Genomic DNA, 19,758 nt, shown 5'->3' with positions numbered 1-19,758 from the left:
CACCCTTAATCTCTGTTCCTCTCTCAAAGTGAGAGTCAAAGTTTCACAACCATACAGAACAACCGGTAATATAACTGTTTTATAAATTGTAACTTTCAGATTTTTTGACAGCAGACTGGATGACAAAAGCTTCTCAACCGAATAATAAGACATTTCCCAATTTTTTCTACGTTTATTTTCTTTCAGTCTTGATTAAAAAAATTAAACATATTTGTAATTAGAATTGAGCTAAATGCATTCTGAAGAAGTAAAACAGCCAATACATTTTTTTTTTTTTTTTTAAGAAAATGTTCATGATTTTCAGTGGACTCTCCCCTTAAAATGAACTGTACCCGTTTTCTTAGCGGATTTTATAGAGAAATGGAAGAAAGAGAACGTTGTCAGGTGAGTAAATATACTGAATAAGATACTGTCGCTTATCATAATGAATGTGAAACAAAACTCTGTCTCCTGCCTAGGCTTCAAATGTCATGAATAAATCATGTTTTTTTTTTTTTTTCCGAAGTTCTAAATCTACTAATAAATTACGACTTATTAATTAGAGAATGTCCCCGATAATGTGACAGAAATTGCAAGTTTAATGATGACCCATCCGGAAAGAACCATTATAAAGTTTCCAGTGCACAAAGTAGGCCTACTGAGTTGTTTTTTTTTTCAAATGAAAGAAATGTTACATTAGACGGGTAGGGTAATAAATTTCATAAAAATATCAGTACTTGGAGAAAAAGTTAAATTCGATTGCCATATGAAGGGTACACGGGAATAACGAACAAGGTCCATTCAGAATAATTTTGAGATAAATGAAATTTAAAGTTTGAGGACTTGAAACGTATAGTTTATTGTTAACTTGTTATTTTTTATCACACAAGAATGTACCATTATAAAGCAAATATGTGACAATTTTTTTTATTTTTATTTTTTTATTTTATGAATTACAACAATACAAAACTGCAAAAAGAATACTTTGCTACGTTTTATAAACGGAAAGGACGAACAATGTCACAATTTAATTGAATATTTGTTGGGAATTGAATCAGGCATAATATTTTCAAACAATGTAGCACATGTTTACTTTCGTGTAAGGTATTCTTTTTAAAGGTTATAAATATTGTTGACCCATTATAAATATTTTTATCATTGAGTGTTCATTGTTCCAAGCAATTACTGAAAAACAAATCTACAAACTAATCTAACTGCACTGAATTTTCCATTGTAAATGAATAGATTGAACTATAAAATCGTCTCATTCTCTGTCAATGACTTCTTGTAACTCGTCATTGGTGGGAGGAAGACTGAAATATTCTCTAGCAGTTGGAGAACAAACATTTTTCAAAATTTGTAATTCCTTGTACATTGCCTTGTAGCTGTTTACAGTTTACAATTATGAATGGTTTGGTTTCCTCCTAGAATTCGCAATCTCTTGCCTCCAATCATCGGGTACTTCACACCTTGCTCTCTGATTGACAAGTCCCATGTTTTTGTCACATTCCAGGTATGAGTGGCCTCGACTGAGAAATGTGATGCACTGAGCATCAAACCTCCTCTTAGTATGTACTACATAATGACAAAATCTAAATACCGCAAAAAGTTCCTATTTTGTCCGGAACAAGACCAGCAATGTGCTATGACTCTTAAGATCAAATGATGAAAGAGTGATGGAACGGAGAAAAATTCTCTCCGGCGCCGGGATTTGAACCCGGGTTTTCAGCTCTACGTGCTGATGCTTTATCCACTAAGCCACGCCGGATACAACCCCGACGCCGGTTAGAATCGTCTCAGATTAAGCTCCATCTCTTGGGTTCCCTCTAGTGGCCGCCCTCTCCACTACGTCATAGATGTCTATGAAGGCAGGACCGAAGTCCATACATGTGTTGAGGTGCACTCGAATGAGTGACTGGTTGGCCGGGATCCGACGGTATGGGCGCCGTCTTAAATCACAAAGTGATTTATTACGCATATCATATATATTTTTTTGATGTACCGAAGTACATATGATATTTCCATGCAGATATTCTGCGTCATCATATGATGAAAGAGTGATGGAATGGATAAAGCATCAGCACGTAGAGCTGAAAACCCGGGTTCAAATCCCGGCGCCGGAGAGAATTTTTCTCCGTTCCATCACTCTTTCATCATATGATGACGCAGAATATCTGCATGGAAATATCATATGTACTTCGGTACATCAAAAAAAAAAAAAAAAATATATATATATATATATATATATATATATATATATATATATATATCTTAAGATCAAGTTTGTAACAGCTGTCTGCATTAGTTTCTGGACATTGTTCGTTCTTTCTTGGGATGGACATGACATTGTTCATTCTTCCAAAGTATACAGAAACTTTAACGCAGGACAATTTTCGTTCTTACATAAAACCAATGCAGCCACATGAAAGTACTCCCCTTCTACTATCAGATGGCACTATTAACTCAATTTCGATTTTTGATGGACCTTGTTCGTTATTCCCGTGTACCCTGCATATGTCATTTCCAAACTCTGCAAAACCTCCAAACCTCTGCAAAACTCAACCAAGTAATCAGCCCAAGAGGACATTGAATTCATGCTCGAGGCACAGTCAACAGGAAATTCAAGATTGCTGACAGAGAGTGCCTATTGTTTTGTCAACAGTAATCGCACTAGAGGTTTTGATTTATCTAGAGAAAATCAAAACTCGAGTGGGATTTAATTGACTGTTACACGATTAGAAGAAAGTATATAAAGATTAGAAGTAACGAAGTACTCCAATACAACAGAATATTAATTGACTTACGAAAATACAAAACTGTCTTCAAATTTGTACCATCTCAACATTACAAATATTACGCTAGTAGATGGCAGTAGTGTGTTATGGTTAGCTATTTTCTTGTTATCAGTTATTCAGTTGTGCCAACTATGGAATATTCATTGAACTCTGTGGACGGTTACTGGTCAAGAAGGCTTTGTTGATTCAGTTTCATTTTTATTAAAACATTTGGCATTCCACTTCAATTATCCGGATCCCAGTAATCAACGTCACTTGACAGATGATTTTCAATAAATCTTAGTATTAAACAATCTCTGATACGTGACTATTCATAATATCATAATAGCACAAGCTATAACATAACCTAAATAATATAAACGAGTGTTAGAAAAGTTTTAATTAGGGATGATGAAATAAACAAGAAACGTTTTAATTAACGATGATGAAATAAAAAATAGACATGAATAATTTTAAAAGAAACAATTATTGAAAGTACAATTTTCAAATTTGAATGTTTTAGTGGTTGGTGGTTCAGTTGATGTTATATTGGACGTGTGCGTAAAAGAAGTGAACTCGTTGATGTACATGGTGTATCCCTCAACTTATTCAGGATTTCCGGATGGTGCTCTTCATTTATTTGTAAATAGAGTTTCAGGGAAGATGCATAGCTATGACCATTGATCGTTATTAATTCTTGTTCTTGAATGCCAATGCGAGTCATATTTGAAAGTGCTGTGCATCGACTGGAGTGGTTTGTAATTTTCTGTTTTTTGACGTCCAGACCAGTGCAGTTTGAAATGTTGGCAAACAAAGAAACAAATGCTAGGGTAGTGATAAAAATAAACAAATGCTAGGGACGCGATAAAATTAAACAAATGCTAGGGACGCGATAAAATTAAACAAATGCTAGGGACGCGATAAAAATTAAACAAATGCTAGGGACGCGATAAAATTAAACAAATACCAGGGACGCGATAAAATTAAACAAATGCTAGGGACGCGATAAAATTGTGCGATAAGCAGCCGTGATTGGTTGAAAGACGTCCTTTCGTACCGTTTTAGTGGTTGAAAGTAGTGTGACGTAGTAAAAGTGTAATAGTCAATTAAAAAGGTAATACTACATTAGTGCGTGACTTGCATAATATTTCGCAAGTTGTGTGCAATGCTAGACTGTCGTAGTGACGGTGAACTGACATCTCGAAAGATTATACCATCATGATGAAATTTATATTTACGGAAAACAGAGAAAGTAACTTTTATTTGTTCGTGTTCCGCTACTTTTAATGCTAGATATGTAATATTTTCAGCTTGTATACAGGGGATTATATTTGCTTTTTGTTTCAATTGTGCTCACGCATCCATGATACACGCTACTGCCCTTTGGAGTGGTAATTCCGACCCTCGCACGGACAATGATCCTCCCTCTCTCTTGGCTTTGTGCTATATATTCATATCCATGTAATATGAAAAATCCGGGTTAAACTCCTTGCACGCACAGAGATATATAATGACGGATTTAGATCTACATGAAGATTCAACGACCTTCAAGCATTTTAAAATGTGAATTCTTGTTTGTATTACAAAATACGGCAGGCTACATTTGTTTCTTTATTGTTATATTTCATATTTCAGAAAATGTAACGACTATGTACAGTTCTACAAAACAGCTCCAAACCTAGAGGCGTGCAAAAAAGAAGAATAAATGAAGTTACAAAATTATCTGTAGTAATATCACGAGAGGTCTGAGATTTGCCGATAAATCCACGAAGACCTCGAGTGACATTTATTAGGACTATTTCGTGAATAAAATAAAAATGTAAATAATATATCCCTAAAATTCGATCACAAAATATTAATAATTGTACAGGGACATCATTTTATTTTTACTAACATTTCTAATATTAACCTGGCTATACCTTTGGATCAACTATTAAGAACCGGAAACATCGTTTGCTACCCCCTTCCACGACTGGAGTTCGATGATACTGGCGTAATATACAAAAAAATCACTTTACAAGGTATAGGAGGGAAGAAAAGTAGTTCATCCATTTACGTAAACTAGGAAATATCGTGATTTTGAGTTTGATAATTTTCATAAGGTTTTTGTTTAATCAAAATACAGTACAGTATTAACAATGAGTGTTTTTACTCACGAACTGAGCTTTCCATGCGAACGTATTCATTATGCAGTGTATATTATACTGTCTACAACACATTAGCGTACAATATAGAGAATGAAGTTAAATTGAAAAATAATCATAATATGTATATTTAAACAAATTTTTGAAAATGGTGGCCGTTCATTTCGATACAGGCTTCAGTTCTAATGTGCATATTATCGCACTATAGACTATTGTACGTAATTCCAATTACCAGGTTCGTACTTCGTATCAGTAACTCATGTTGAAATAATTCTGTACCTACTCTATAAAAGAGACCTTGCGTACTGTAAATTCAATCTTCACTTCTGCCCGATCCGAAAAGATAAAATTACTCAGACATGCTATCTACTGTCCATCCAAGTGGTTACGTCGCAGCATCGTAGAAAGGGAGGAAATCACGTGACAGTTAATTACTTAACGAGGCCCTTTCATTTAAGTTATTTTAAACAATTGTATGGGTATAATATTACGTAGACGTCCAATTCCTAACAGAAATTAATGCTCTCCGAAAAGAGCTAAGTCAGCCCAGCCACTAGCATTTACAGAGAGGCGAATAGAAGCAGGTGGGGGAAACCGGGATGCGACGTAGGCAAATGGAAAATGATGCAATATTGAAAGCTCTTTCGTCACTGGAAAACGCGAACATACTTTTGGAACGTACTGTTTACTATGACCGTAAGGCTACTATGATTGTATATGCGGTCTTGGATCTGTGTGGAGGACGGTTGAACTTCATTAGTAGAAGGGGTGGGAGTGAAGTACATTAAAAAACTCAGGTACAATAAAAATTGAAGTAAAAATAAAATGATACCCCTGTATATTAACGAAAACTTAACCTATTCAGACATTGTGAAGTTGAAATACTCGTAGATGAATATCGATTACTGCAATAAAGAAATTCGACGTTATTATTCAGTAATGCCAATTGCGAAAAGCGAAATACAGGTTTAACAATGTTAATTACATGTACTGCACTTTTCTCTTATTACTATAACATAAATACATCTTCATTATCTGCTGAAATCATAATTTAATTTAACAGTAACAGTGGGGACAGCTATATACCAATGCTTATGTATTCACAGCGAGACATGTTGTTACACAGTGAAGCCAATTCTGAATAGATAGGCCTAATTAAAACACGAATTTTATTACGCCATACGGAAGGCAGTTTGATCAAAGACATTATTATTACTATGCAATCTCTTTGGGTTTGATATGCGATGATGTTACATAAATTTGAAGTCCACAACTGTGGAGTAACGGTCAGCGCGTCTGACCGCGAAACCAGGTGGCTCGGGTTCGAATCCCGGTCGGGGCAAGTTACCTGGTTGAGGTTTTTTCCGGGGTTTTCCCTCAACCCAATACGAGCAAATGCCGGGTAACTTTCGGCGCTTGACCCCGGACTCATTTCACCGGCATTATCACCTTCATTTCATTCAGACGCTAAATAGCCTAGATGTTGATACAGCGTCGTAAAATAACCCAAAAAATTTGAACATCTGACTTTCTATTAATTGTTTAATTTCATTCACAAAATACAAATTTTATAGGCTACAATTATAGGTTAAGTTACCTGTGGGAGCAGGACTAATGTCAGCTTATGCCTTATTTCGACACTTACTCACAATCAGTGCTACACGAAAGCATTTTTATAGCTCGACAAACGCATTCTCGCTGTATTATGTAACGGAACTAAAGCTGCATCTACACAGTTCAATATTCCAATCGCGTATACGTGCAATCTGGGAAGAATATTAAAAGAATCAAGTTTAAAAGGTACGTTCAATTAAGATGCATGAAGATTTTGTGTCTACATGGTGCGCCGTTTCGAACGTCGTCTTCACTGCGTAAATATATTAATTAATATTAAATATCAATCTTGCATTCATTGTTTTAAAGTTGAAAGAAAAGTTTAACCGTGTAGTTGCATCTTAATGTATCCATGATCATCAATTTACGGAGAAACAGTTGGCGACAACGACTAAACAAAAGAACGACCATGCGATAAATTGATAGCGATTTATCTAGCTGCAAAAATTATCGCAAAGTCTGACTATGATTGGTAAAAAGGTAAAGGTATCCCAGTAACATGCCATGAAGGCATTTGGGGGGCATGGAGGTAGAGCCCCAATGTTTTCCATGACCTCGGCACTAGGAATTCAAAATTTCATTACACTTCATTGGTCGAAAATGGAATGACGTCATATAAACGAAATAGTCAGCTGAATTGTATTAAATATTAAAAAGTCTAATTTTAATAATAAATTTAGGCAATCGAATCGGCTTTTTTTAAGGGCGTTAACCAAGAAAAGTAAATTGTTCGGAATTTGAAAAAAAAAAAAAACTATTTTAGACAAAAACTATATTTTCTTACGGTCATGTGATCTGATAGTTTAGGTTACATTTGTTGGTTTTTGAAGTAATTATACGCGCTATGAGGATACTTGAAGGTTTACTGAGATTTAAAATATGAAAAAAAAACCCCGACCCTTTAAATTCCTGTCCGGTCAACATTTTCACAGTACAGAGAGGTGCAGACGGTTGCCATACGCTGGTTCAGATCCAGGTGGCAAGACTTCTACGACACAGAGATACAAAAGTTGATCACAAGGAATGACTAATGTCTCAACTCGGGTGGGGAATATGTTGAAAAATAGCTCAACAGTTGCTGTATCTGTTCCAATAGATATTTCTCCATGAAATTGTGTTTTCTTTCTCTAGACGGCCCAAGAGAAACTTACTTTCTTGACGCGCCTTGTACTAACTTACCGTATACTAAAAACAATTGCTACCAGCACTTTTCAATCTGCAGGGATTTCGTGTAATTCTGAAAAATTTTATAATTTTAAATAAGTACTTTAAGGAATACTTTTCTTAAATATTTTTTTTGGGGGGAGGGGGAAGCTACGACGTCCCATACTGAAAGACACGACGATCTATGGGTTAGGAAGAATTACTGATTTATGGGAAGGAAAAACCTGATGCAAAACCCGAATGCTACTGGTAAACGACTGTGCAATGCGCTCGTAGACTTTGCACGTAAAAACAATAAATCCGGGGGAGATAGATCTCTGTGACTCGAGGGGAAGGAAATCGTCCAGGGAAGAGATTCTCAATCTTGTGCCACGTACAACTTGAAGCTCATGCTTAACTATGTTATCCTCATTAAATATTTGCATAATGTCATTCATTCATTTTATTCCATAGATCTTACACGAGCAATAAAGCTTTAAGATGTGGAACAAGTCAAAATTTTACGATATTACAATTACAATTTTTACAAATTTTTACAGTTTCACAATTTAGTAATTTTCTACAATTTTTACAATTTTGTGCAATTTTTTTTACAATATTTTGGCGAGATGTAGTGAGATGAGGTGAGGTCCGAGGATTCGCCAAAATATTATTTGCCTTTTGGTTGGGGAAAACCTCGGAAAAACCCAATCAGGTAATCAAATCAAAGGGGTTGATGCCAAGGACTCGCCATAGACCATCCGGCTTCAGTCCCACGGCTGTGGAAAACCTCGGAAGAAACCAAAGACCAAAGGGGGATCCAACCCAACCCCGAACGCAGCTCCGGATCAGCAGGCCAGCGAGTCTGCCGACTGAGCTACATCGATGGCTCTATTAAAAATAAACAATACATAGCCAATCAGATTATTAAATTTACAAACGCAAACGATCATTCATCAGTTGAGCAATATGTATAATACAAAACAAGTAAGTTAATTAAATTTAAGGCATAAACAATTCAACCAGGTGTGATATACAGAAATTGATAATACATATCATGCAAAGTACTTCAAATTACAAACACAAACAATTTATCAATAGAGCTATATAGATTACAATTCAATTTAAAGCATATACAATTCATCGGCCAAAACTATACAAATATATACGTGGTACATTCATTAAGTTCTGAGACTGAGGGCATAGTGGCGGTCTGGTGCACTAGAACGGATAGGTGGCGCCGTGATATGGTACCTTGTCAGTTAGTCTCTCGTCCCAGCATCATACAGTTACGTGCATATAGTGTAAGCAGAACTACGGTCATTGTTGTGACGGTGATTTGAATGCGCGCGTCGGAACTCGAGTATGTTGCAGTTTGAGCAACGGGCAAACGTCACGTTCTGTCAGAAATTAGGCGAAACTGCTATAACCGATCATAACTGGAGACGAAACATGGTGTTTCCTTTACGATCCGCAACTGAAGCGACAATCCGCCACCTGGAAAACGCCATTATTTCCACGACAGAAAAATCCGCAACAAGACAGTCAAAAGGCAAGGTGATGCTTTAACAGTTTTTTTTTTATTCAAATGGAATTGTTCACATAGAATTCATCCCACAAGGTGCAACTGTAGACAAGATCCTCTACAAAGAGATTCTTGGCCGTTTACGCAATTCAATTCGTCGTAAGCGTCCTGAGCTTTGGCATAGGAAGAATTGGCTGTTGCTACACGACAACGCCCCTGCACATCGCTCCATCCTTGTCCAAGAGGAACTTGCAAGGAGACAGGTCGCTGTTTTGCCACACCCTCCGTACTCACCTGATCTCGCACCATGCGATTTTTTTTCTCTTTCCCCTCAAGAAATCAATCCTACGTGGGCGTAATTTTTATGCGGCCGAAAAGGTCATGACTGCCACAAGGGAAGCCATACGGCGTCTTCCTGCCAACATCTTTCAGCAGTGCTTCCAGCAGCTACACCAACGTTGGCAGACGTGCATAGCGGCCAACGGCGACTATATTGAGGGAGGATGTCGATCTGTTTAAGTGTTCGCCGTATCACGCGGCATCTTCTGAGACATCCAGACCCTTCAGGCATCAGTGTCAGAACTTAATGACTGTACCACGTACAATACAAAGAAGCATACTTTCATTAAGCTATACAAATTTGTGCAATTAATATCAAGTAGATTAATTCAATTTATAATCATAAACAATTCATCAGTTGAGCTATACAGACTACTATGCAAGCTATACAGACTACTATACAACACCCTTAATAATTCGAGAGGACTATCAGCCTGATATCACACTCGGCGAAGATTCTTCCGCGAATATTCAATCGACGTTTATATTCTAAGATAGAAGAACAGTTGGAAGAAGAGCAGTTTGACATCAGGAAGGGAAAAGGTACTGTTGGACTGTTACGAATAATCGGCGAAAGATACTTAGAGAAGAATAATGAAGTGCATGTAGTATCTGTGGACCTAGAAAAGGCGTTTGACAGAGTGGATTGGAATAAACTAATGGGGATCCTAAAGAAAATTGGCGTGAATTGGAAAGAGAGAGGCTGTTCAATAACCTTTATATGAAACAACGAGTTAAAAGTCAGGATAGGAGAAGAAATGTCAGAAGGAAGTGAAATAAGGAGAGGAGTACCCTGTTCAACATCTACTTGGAGGATTTAGTAAAGAACTGTTTTCAGAGCATGAGGGGCGTGATAGTAGGAGGAGTAGGAGGAAGAAGAATAAAGTGTACAAGATTTGCTAATAATTTTTTTAGTAGGTTGTTTTACGACGCTTTATGAACATCTCAGGTTATTTAGCGTCTGAATGAGATGAAGGTGATAATGCCGGTGAAATGAGTCCGGGGTCCAGCACCGAAAGTTACCCAGCATTTGCTCATATTGGGTTGAGGGAAAACCCCGGAGAAAACCTCAACCAGGTAACTTGCCCCGACCGGGAATCGAACCCGGGCCACCTGGTTTCGCGGCCAGACGCGCTGACCGTTACTCCACAGGTGTGGACTTGCTAATGATATGGCTTTGTTAGCAGAAGAGGAGATGATACTAAGGGATATGCTACTGGAGCTAAATGACAGCTGTGAGCAGTATGGAATGAAGATAAATGGAAACAAGATGGTTGTCGTAAGAAAAATAAAGAAGGTAAACTTGAGAATTCTAAATGAGGTAGTAGAGCAAGTGGACAGCTTCAAATACTTGGAGTGTACTATAAGCAGTAACATGAGATGCTGCCAAGAAGTCAAAAAGAGAATGGCAATTGCAAAGGGAGCATTTGATAGAAAAAGGAGCATCTTCTGCGGACCTCTGGAAAAAGAATTAAGAAAGAGACTAATGAAGTGCTTTGTGTGGAGTGTGGCGTTGTATGGGGCAGGAACATGGACATTACGACGAAGTGAAAAGAAGCGAATAGAAGCATTTGAAATGTGGATATGGAGAAGGATGGAGCGTGTGAAATGGACAGAGTAAGAAACGAAGCTGTGTTGGAAAGAGTGGATGAAGAAAGAATGATGCTGAAACTGATAAGAAAGAGGAAAAGGAATTGGCTGGGTCACTGGTTGAGAACAAACTGCCTTCTGAAGGATGCACTGGAAGGAATGGTGAACGGGAGAAGAATTGGGGGCAGAAGAAGATGCCAGATGATAGACGACATTAAGTTACATGAATCATATGAGTAGACAAAGAGGAAGGCAGAAGATAGGATAAATTAGAGAATGCTGGGTTTGCAGTGAAAGACCTGCTCTTGGGCATAACATTATGAACGGATGAATAATTCGATACTGATATTAAATCTTAGTTGTAGCTCTTGAATGTATTGATCTGAAAACACATATTCAAAGTTGCCGTACTTTATACTTTATGGTCTTTCCTGGAAAAAAAAAGGAACAGTCTTCAAGACTTACCATATGTTTCTTAATGGAACGGCTATTATTACCTTGAAGCTGTGAATTTTACGAAGTCTAGTTCAATTATAAATAGCTACACTAAGTAGCAAGTTTCGCTCAACTTTGGATTTATTATATTTATTCCTCAAGAAAACTAGACTAGAAAACAAACTCTCACAAGTATGTTCGTGCAAGTGGTAGGCTATTAAGTCTTGTGTTACAATGAGGGAAAATGGCCAGTAAAAATTAATGTCTATGAAAGAAAATAGTTCGTGGAAATAATAATAAAATAATAGGACATATATTTAACTTAATTACTGCTGTTAGGAATATAAATAATGAGAAATAATTGTGTTATAATTCAATTTATTCAAATTTAATTTTATATTGAATTTAAATTCCAGTTTATTTTGTTTATAATATATTAATATGTAATATGTATTCCTATAGTTAGACAAGTATTTTCTACGAAATTTGTCACTTAGGCCTTTTTCTATGTTGTACTTTCTTTCTTAATCCATATTAAAACAATATACCATAGCCTTAATTTGTTTTTCCAAATACATGATTGTTTTCTGACCAGTTAATGAGGGTCATTTTAGTATCACGGAATTAGGATATCACTTACGGAATTAGGAAACCACTATCACGGAATTTGGATCCCTGTCACGGATTTAGGAGCCACTGTATAACAATGAAGAATCATATATTATATACCCAACTAGTGAAACTGTTGACACTGAACGTTGTAGAAACTGTAGTTAAAGGTCCAAATAACGTCATTTAGGTGTTATTTGAAAATTTTTATTACAATTTTGACATAAATATAGACTGTATTCATTATGTCACGGAATTAGGCAACCTTACCCTATACCAGCGATGGGCGTTTGAGTGCATTTGCCCTCCGTGCGCACGGAGAATTCCAAGTGCAGCGCTGTAGTGTGCCAGCAGCTATAACAGACCTTACAGCTTTTAAATGAGCTAAATTTAGGACTTCAGGGAAAAGAGATTCTTAATACACAATTTGCAGATAGAATTTCAGCCTTTAAGGAGAAATTGCTGTTATGGATACGTCAAATGCAAAAGGGCGAAATATATCATTTCCCATCCTTATCTAAGCGCATAGAATTTTGAACAATGAAAATTTCGAAATGTACGCATGTATTCTATCCGGTCTATTAGAGGAATTTACATCAAGGTTCCACGATTTAGATTGCCTGGAAATGGATTTGCGTATTTTTGCTACATGTCCCGATTCTAACTGATTATTGATAACGTCCCCCCTTCATTATAGTGTGAATTGATTGACCTGCGATGTGATCGAGAGATACGAGCGAAATATGATTCAAGGTCGAGTCTTATGCAGTTTTATGACGGATTCCCAAAGGTAAGCGTTCACTACATCGTATCGCACGCATCGGACGAATCGCAAGGATCGGAAAAAGACTATCTTTGCTGTAATTGTTACGTAACCGCGTTCACTACATCGTATCGGACGCATCGCCTCTCGGCAAATCCGTCCACGTTTCTCGGATGGGCAACTTTTCCGATGCGTGCGATCATGGCCTTCTTTAATAAATAAATTTTAATTGCTCAACTGTTACTATTGTGTTATGCCATGTTCAGTGTCGCGCCAAAATGGCAGACGGAAAACATATGTCGCTTGTAGAAAATGGCGAAGAATTATATAATTTGAGGCATTCCCATTACAGTAATCAAGTCATTTCTTGCAAATATATTATGTAACCAATACGAAATGGAAATATAAAAATTGGAGATTCATCCTTCGAAGAGGTGGAAGAATTGATATATCTTGGAGCAACAGTAACAAATATAAATGACACTCGGCAGGAAATTAAACGCAGAATAAATATGGGAAATGCCTGTTATTATTCGGTTGAGAAGCTCTTATCATCCAGTCTGCTGTCAAAAAATCTGAAAGTTAGAATTTATGAAACAGTTATATTACCGGTTCTGCTGTATCGTTGTGAAACTTGGACTCTCACTCTGAGAGAGGAACATAGGTTAAGGATATTTGAGAATAAGGTGCTTAGGAAAATATTTGGGGCTAAGCGGGATGAAATTACAGGAGAATGGAGAAAGTTACACAACGCAGAACTGCACGCATTGTATTCTTCACCTGACATAATTAGGAACATTAAATCCAGACGTTTGAGATGGGCAGGGCATGTAGCACGTATGGGCGAATCCAGAAATGCATATAGAGTGTTAGTTGGGAGACCGGAGGGAAAAAGATCTTTAGGGAGGCCGAGACGTAGATGGTAGGATAATATTAAAATGGATTTGAGGGAGGTAAGATATGATGATAGAGAATGGATTTATCTTGCACAGGATAGAGACCGATGGCGGGCTTATGTGAGGGCGGCAAAGAATCTTCGGGTTCCTTAAAAGCCATTTGTAAGTCAGTAAGTAACCAATATTTCTTTCGTTTCTTCCTCTTCAATTAAGACGCATGAAGCAATTACAAATTCTTATTCGCTAACAGACGTACGGTAATTAATAGACCTAACCTCAACTCCTCTGCTTTCAGCAATGTCAATATCGCACGACGTCATGTTTTAAACAGCTGATAGGGGAATCCGATGAGGCGATGAGGTGAAGCCGTTACAGTGAACGCACTGAACTTAAAATATCCGTTGCGTGCGATTCGTACGAGGAGTGCGATACGATGTAGTGAACGCTTACCTCAATAGGACGCTTTCCCATCTGCATAAGCTGTGTGAGAAAGTTTTGTGTTTATTTGGTTCCACTTATACATGAGAACAGTTATTTTCTATTACGAAAATAAACAAATCTCAAACAAGAAATGATGGGCTTTCAACGGCAGTTCTTCGCATAGCTTGTGCTAATACAGTTTCTCCAAATCTTGAGAAATTGAGTAATATGAACTAATGTGCAACAGACATGTTTTGTTTTCTGTTTAAAGAAGTGTTTCATTACTTTGTATTCTTATTTAGTTTGGTGGAATACCATTTTCTTTTGAAACACACAGTAGGCCTACGTACCGCAACTTGAATAAACCGGTTTTCGTGCACTCTGTAGCAGGGCAGGGCATGAGAGCGGCTCCATTTAGCCGGCCAGAGCTGCTCTCGCTCCGCAAGGCACTTCAATTCCAAGCCAGAGCAGAACGCTCACTCAGTGGCGGACTGGCATTACAGCTACCTTCCCTGCATTAATATAACAAGAGCCACGGTTGTTCTATTCATTCAGGCTGTCAGTACATAATAGTTTATAAGGATATTACATCAATCCATTGTACAGTACAGACTTTATAACACTCTTATTAATTTAATGAAATAAAACTTCGCTCTATGCACACACACAAATCATTAGGCTTATTTACATAACCCATACGCACATACTGCAATCTCCTCACCACGGTTCTACGAGACAGGCGTATGGCTTCCACTTCCCCTACTTGCTGTGGACAGAGTTCATCTGCCAGTGTAATTAAACATCGTTTGATGAATTCACCTTCGTTGAATGTTTCCAATTCCTTTGCAATTTCGTGGCAAATTTTGTAGCTAATTCTCATAAACGATTCACTAAGTGCATTATTGTCATCCTGTTAATACATAATATAATATAATATAATATAATATAATATAATATAATATAATATAATATAATATAATATAATATAATATAATATAATATAATATAATATGGTATGGCATGGTATGGTATGATATATATGATATAATATAATGTTATATAATATACCTATGACCATAAATTAATACGACTTAAAGAAAATGTTTCTCAGGTACATTATATTAGAGTATCTATTCAATATTTATATTGCATTACTAGCCGTACCCGTGCGCTCCGCTGCACCCGTTAGGACTAAATATAAAGTAATTACATAATTAAAATAGGACGTTTGATCCAGGGAACATTCGTGTTTGATAGAAGGATAAATCGTTTAATATGTTACTTAATTTAAATTCTATTTAAAATATTAAAATGCGATCATTTTGATCCAGAGACCACTCATTTGGTGCAATGACAATTCCTTTAACATGTTTCTTAATTGTTATTACCAATTATTTTTGGAAAAGCGAAAATTAACAGAAAAATTTTTGCTACTGATTTATTATTATGTTTATATTATATTATATTATATTATATTATGTAAAAAGTATGTTGATAATGGATGTACTCGAATTAGAAAGTTTTTAATTTGTTGTGGGAGCTCTTGAATCTCAGGAGGAATAGCTTTTACAACAGCGCAACATAATCTGCTTGGCTCATTACCCAATTTTTTGCATTGCATTTATTGCATATATATTTTATGTATTTTAACACGATTCAATTGAGCATACTTAAAATTTGAATTATAAAATAATGGATTGCTAATCTAACGTACTTTTACTGCATACTAAATCAATACACTCTCGTTGTTCGTTAATTCTCTGAGATAAAAATGAATATGTTCATAAACATTATTTTAAGAAATATAGGAAATGAATATACAGAATAACCTATCAAGTTTTCTGTGCATAAGAAGCTATTTTAATCTTACCTGTCCTCAATTCACTCACAAGTTACTGTAATAACATTATAGCATTATGTCCATCTAGAGAAACTACACTTTCCAATGATGAAATAATAATTAATTATACAAATCGGTTAATTTACCTTCTGATATTACTTCATACAAACACAGAAACATTGTCTATAGGCTATATTTCATAGCTTTCGATTGTTGTGTCCAAGGCCCCTTATAGACGAAGTCATTTGTTTTTTATTTCAATACACCGCCTTAGATGGCAGTTATTTTAATTTTAAAACTCATTTATCTCATTAAATATCAGTCCTATCAAAGTTTTACAAAGAATAAAACTTATCAGAAATCATTTTTAAAGAAACTTTTGTTATGTAACATTTTTTACAAAAATCAATAATAAGCGAGATATTTCGATTTATTTAATTCAGGCCCCCTTATAACCACCCCCCCCCTTTTAAATAACGTATTTTGAATGCCATATAGCCTAATATCTAAGTTACAACATACTTAATTTATATTCCAATTTTCATCGAAATCCGTTCAGCCATTATCGCGTGAAAAGGTAACAAACAAACATACAGACAGACAGACAGACAGACAGACAGACATACAAACAAAAATTAAAAAAAAGCGATTTTCGGTTTCAGGATGGTTAATTATACATGTTAACACCAATTATTTTTAGAAAATCGAAAATTACCAGAAAAATTTTGGCTACAGATTTATTATTAGTATAGATAAGTTATTATATTACATTTAGTAATATATATATATATATATATATATATATATATATATATATATACCATATTATATATCATACACTGTAATATACTATACTATGATATATCATAATATTTGTATAATTTAAAATTATATATTACTAAATGTTTAATAACTTATAATGTATTATAAATATGAAATAGATACTCTAATATAATGTACCTGAGAAACATTTTCTTTAAGTTGTATTAATTTATGGTGCTCATTACCAACATATTTGTCATATTCAGTAGCTTGTTGTAAAGAATAATGCCGTTGGATATTGAATCTCTTAATCAGTTGGAGTGTTTTATGACAAATTAAACACTTTGCTAATCCACTGCTCTCTACCAAAAGGAACTCCTCCTCCCATGATACATTAAAAGCATTGGGAGTAGCGGGACGCTTTAGTGTATGAGCGGAAGCCCCGTATTCAAAGTTCGCCATCATACTGCAGAGTCACCACTGCACCGGCACTGAATGACGTACAGTATGCTTACGTCACAGTGCTCGCAAGACCCGCTCTTTAAAGCACACAGCGCTCATTTCTCAGAAACACGTAATGTGCCCAGCCCTGCTGTATAGGCACACTTTTCTCGTAGTACACCGTGCAAGCACAGAGTGCATAATTCTGCCCAACCCTGCCCTATACTATTATACTCATTTTTGTTCTTATCACCCATTTTGGTTCGGCGAATCCCTCTTCAATTATTTGAACACCGTGAAACTCTCAAATCACCCATAACAACAATAATTATTGAGGAATTCTTCACTCTTCGCTTGTTCTTATTTATTTACTAGTTAGAAAGCTATGAATGAATGAATGAATCTAGATTTGAATATCATGCAGTCAGGATGCAGTCTGCTGTCGTACCATCGGTCTGTTACACATCGCAATCAAGAAAGCTGAAGCGATGACCTTGTAATCGTGGTCGATAGGCTGGACAGGACAGCGCCCCTGGCTCATCTGCTGGTGGTAACCCACCGCTGTAACCCGACGCTCCTCGCTCAGGTTCCAATTATGCTAACAGCCAAGTTCGGCCTTTCCGTTGTGTACAAACACAGCTTCATTCTCCTTCCTGTCTGCTTTGCTTAACAACAATAAACAACCGAAGTCAGTATGAAAGGAAGACGTGAGTGTAGAAATGTGATTTTGTGCGATATCGTGCGTATTTGTTTGTTTTCCGCACAGAACCAATACGCGGTAAGTGTGAAATACCACATTCAGTATTCCCAACGTAACACACATAACAATTTCCCTCTTCTTACCGCTTAAGCGCCACATTCATTTTACTGCTTTAGGCTTTTAACATATTATTTTTAGAGACGTTTAACATAGTAATAATTATAAATTGGAAACTTACCACTGCAATTTCACCTAAATTGCACTGTTAATTATTGTTTTTAAATATTTGCAAAAATTAAGTAAAGTCTACTACTCCACGAAAGCTATTGTATCCCTGATACAAGTAACATTAAGGAAGCCGTGAAAAAATCAACGAGACTCCAGATGCCGATGTTATTACTGCAATATGTTATATAAATAATATTGTTAAAATATTAAAATGAAAAAAATAAATCATTACATAACCTTACCGTTTGTTTTAAGTTCGCATTTATAGACTGTGGAGAAAAAAAAAAGACAGACGTATATCACGGCCTGCTGGAGTATAGATATTTTTGTTTTCTAAAGTTGCCGTCATTAAACAGAAACTAAGATGGAGATTTCATTGCAACTAATTAGAAATTCGTCTTTCAGGTATGTAATAAACGATATTCGCACAAAATAATGTACGATACGCGAGCGGTATGTTTGTTTTCATGTTCGAGGAAAAGATTGAAAAAGCGAAACGTAGTTGAGCTTTTTTAATCTTTTACTCGAACATGAAAACGTCAGCATACCGCTCTTGTAACGTATATTACTATTGTGCGAGATCGTGCGTATTTGCTTGTTTTCCGCACAGAACCAATACGCGGTAAGTGTGAAATACCGTACCACATTCAGTATTCCCAACGTAACACACATAACAATTTCCCTCTTCTTACCGCTTAAGCGCGACATTCATTTTACTGCTTTAGGCTTTTAACATATTATTTTTAGAGACGTTTAACATAGTAATAATTATAAATTGGAAACTTACGACTGCAATTTCACCTAAATTTCAATGTTAATTATTGTTTTTAAATATTTGCAAAAATTAAGTAAAGTCTACTACTCCACGAAACTTATTGCAATCCTGATACAAGTAATATTAAGGAAGCTGTGAAAAATCAACAAGATTCCAGATGCGGATGTTATTACTGCTATATGTTATATAAATAATATTGTTAAAATATTAAAATGAAAAATAAATCATTACATAACCTTACCGTTTGTTTTAAGTTCGCATTTATAGACTGGAGAAAAAAAAAAGACAGACGTATATCACGGTTATATCACAGTTATGTATAGTAAACACAGAAGATATTTTATAGTAACAATGTTGAAGAAAGATATTTTGGTTTTCCGAAGTTGCCGTCATTAAACAGAAACCAACATGGAGATTTCATTGCAACTAATTAGAAATTCGTCTTTCAGGTATGTAATAAACGATCTTCGCACAAAATAATGTACGATACATGAGAGGTATGTTTGTTTTCATGTTCTCGGAAATTAAAAAAGCTCAACTACGTTTCGCTTTTTCAATCTTTCCCTCGACCATGAAAACGTCAACATACCGCTCTTGTAACATATATTACTATTATGAATGAGGTGCTGAAACAGAAAAAATATAGTGATTGAGGTCCACGTTGTTGGCTCAAAGCTACAACCGCGATGAGATGATGATGATGAGATGATGATGATGATGATGATCAGGGAAAGGATTTATATGTAAATACATATTTACTTATAAAGCTAATATAATTTAT

This window comes from Periplaneta americana, chromosome 7 (genome assembly GCF_040183065.1).
Source record: "Periplaneta americana isolate PAMFEO1 chromosome 7, P.americana_PAMFEO1_priV1, whole genome shotgun sequence".
NCBI classification, from domain to species: Eukaryota; Metazoa; Arthropoda; class Insecta; order Blattodea; family Blattidae; genus Periplaneta; species Periplaneta americana.
Note: the sequence above shows the minus strand (reverse complement) of the source record.